The sequence below is a fragment of the Vulpes vulpes genome, chromosome X (genome assembly GCF_048418805.1).
Source record: "Vulpes vulpes isolate BD-2025 chromosome X, VulVul3, whole genome shotgun sequence".
Lineage (NCBI taxonomy): Eukaryota > Metazoa > Chordata > Mammalia > Carnivora > Canidae > Vulpes > Vulpes vulpes.
Window position 1 is genome coordinate 74,257,065 of NC_132796.1, and position 2,772 is coordinate 74,259,836.

The 2,772-nt window shown below is 48.7% G+C and overlaps 1 pseudogene; it reads right to left on the reverse strand.

The window, feature by feature from the left end:
* Positions 1-256: 256 nt before the first annotated feature.
* On the reverse strand, positions 257-2,258 carry LOC112912294 (N-chimaerin pseudogene; annotated as a pseudogene).
* Between the last annotated feature and the right edge of the window lie 514 nt (positions 2,259-2,772).

Consider the following 2,772-nt stretch of genomic DNA (forward strand, 5'->3'; position numbering starts at 1 on the left):
AAAGAGAGGCAGAGACACAGGCAGAAGCAGGCTCCATGCAGGAGGCCCGATGTGGGACTTGATCCCTGGACTCCAGGATCACGGCCTGAGCCAAAGGCAGACAGTCAACTGCTGAGCCACCCAGGCATCCCCTGTCTTCTCTATCTTATGTTTTGGCTTCTAAGCACTGATAAAGTATTATAGGTATGACAATTAGTGTCATCCATTTTTGTGGTTTTCTTTTTTTTTTTCTTTTTTTGAAGTCACGACAGATTTACTCTGTGAAACATGCTGAATTACCACCACAGACAACCCGGGAAAAAGAGGCGGTGCAGGCTTGTTGTCTCCTTTGTGTGGGGTTCCCTTGCCAAAGAGGAGGCTAATCATGCAATAGCTTGAGTTTCTCTTACCATGATAAACACCCAGGGTTACTAGAACTGGAGAGTGTGTGTTCACTGTTTTACAAGGACAGCTGAGCGGTGCTACTAAGACAATAGAAAGTTCTTCATTTTAATCTGGCTATCTGCCCACACTTCTAACCAAGAAAGAATTCAGCTATAAGAGCCAATTAAATTACTATAAAACATTCCTTCATCTGTAAAACATTTTTTTTCCGGCAAACTAAAATTTAAAATAAAATGTCTTCATTTTTGATAAGCAGCTCCACCACCAATCTCTGGTATCGTATATCGTTCACTGCGGCCATTGCGTCCAGCTCTGGAGATCTCATAAGGCTCAGGCAGAACATGATGCCAAGGTTCTCTGCATTCATAAGATTCTCCTTTTCGTGGAGGGTCACTCTCTTCAGGTGTGCCATGAGGTACCGCAGCGTTTCGCATTGAGCCGGCGGGGGTGAGGGGCAGCAGCTTCAGTGCCTCGTGAAGGGTTTCCAACTGCTCGTCAGGATCCAGAATTTTGGCGGACTCTATAAACTTGGGGTAGGCGTCATACATGATGAGTGGAATTGGTAGATCCCTGAAGTACAGTTTCAGCGCGCCGGTGATAATGTTACTATCTTCATATATGTTCAGGGAAATATATGCTTTCTCACCATCTCTGTGAAAAGCCATTTTGACATCTTCAATTAAGTCACTAAATCCTGATACTCGATACAGTCCTTCAGAATTAAGACTTCTAGGTTCAATTTCCCTGATGCACATGTCCACCACCGTTGGTCACTTAGTGATATGGGCTTTCACGAGTGTTGTAAGGTCACAACTGTATACCTTCTTGACATGTTTCAAGTCTGGCTTACAGTCATTTGGGACCATCTTGGAACACTGCTTATGAACATTCAAACCACAATCTGCACATTTCACTCCCTGAGCAATGAGACCCCACATGAAGTTAGCACAGTATTCACAACAGTGTGGCCCTCGGATTGTATGGACCTTGAAATTGTGAACCTTTTCATATTTTGGAATTTGCTCATCTTCTTTCAGAGTTGCTCTTCTAACAAGTGATGTCAACCTTTTCTCTGACACCCCATCCTGGCTTGTAGAATATCTCTCATCATGTGTCTCTTTCAGGACTGGCATATGTTTTTGGTATGCTGGCTCTCTGTTTAAGGTTGTGTATCCTATGTGCTCATAAATTGGGTTTATTGTCATCTTGGCAATGTATTCTGCTGCCTTGGTTTCAATATAGAGGGTAATCAATCCATCAGTCACCAGATGATGGACGGACTCGAAGTGCTTTCCATCGTAGTACAGCCTGAAGTTTCTGGTTTGACTTCCAAATCTTAAAGCCAAAGTGTAGGTTCCCGGCTTACGCTGGCTCTCAGGAATAAGGTAACTCCCCTCAGCCACACTCAAGAGCTGGTCTGCTTCTTCTCGGGAGATCAGGCCGTGAAATTATCTTCCATAGTACTTTGGTCTGTTTTCCACCTCATTAATACAAGTGATTCTTCGAGGATGAGGGGCTTCCTGTTGCAACTGATACAAGTAAGATTTCCAAACAGGAGGTCTATATTCATCTGCATCGAACAGGGTCAGGGCCATTGTAACAGCGCTCACAGGCTGCTTGCAGCCGCCTCCGCCGGCGCATGCGCTCCTCCCCGGCTGCCCGGAGATCAGCGCAGCGGCCGGGAGCGCTGGCACCTCGGAGGGCGCGGGGAACCGGAGGGGCGTGGTGGGGCACGGGCGCGCGGGGAGGCTGCAGGCGGGGGCCGCTGCAAGAAAAAGTTGTTTATGCGTTATTGTCGGGCGCACCCGCACCGGGGCAGATCCACTACCCCGAGGCGAGCCGGCACTTGTCGCTGCCATCTGTGCGCCACGCGGAGTGCGCGCGGGCGGCAGTACCTGCAAGGCGCCGGGCTTGGCGCGGTGGCGGCGGCGGCGGCGGCGGCGGCAGGGAGGAGAGGAGCAGCCTCGCGGGGCACCCGGCGGGGCGCGCTCACTCGGCATCCCGCGGCCTCGCCGGCGCCATCTTGCGACAGCGTCTCCCCCACCCCACTTCCCCCACCGGATCTCTCTGTGGTTTTCAACCAAATAATACTGCCTGGAAATCCTCTCTCACAAAGCCTTAGGCAGTTCCTGCCCTCATTTCTCACAGCAGCTCTTCAAATTGTCACTATCCTTTAGCCCAATACTAATCCCTGCTCTCAATATTCTCAGTAGACAGAATCGGCTCTAAGTTAACAGAGGAAATATAAAACTAAGGGTATGAATTCAAGTCACTTCCTGGTCTAGGTTAAGTGAATAAACCAAAGTGCCTCAGTCAACCAATTCTTGAAAGATCCACTGCTGTCCAATGAACTATCCCATATTCTCTCAGATTCAGTACTTAGGAAAT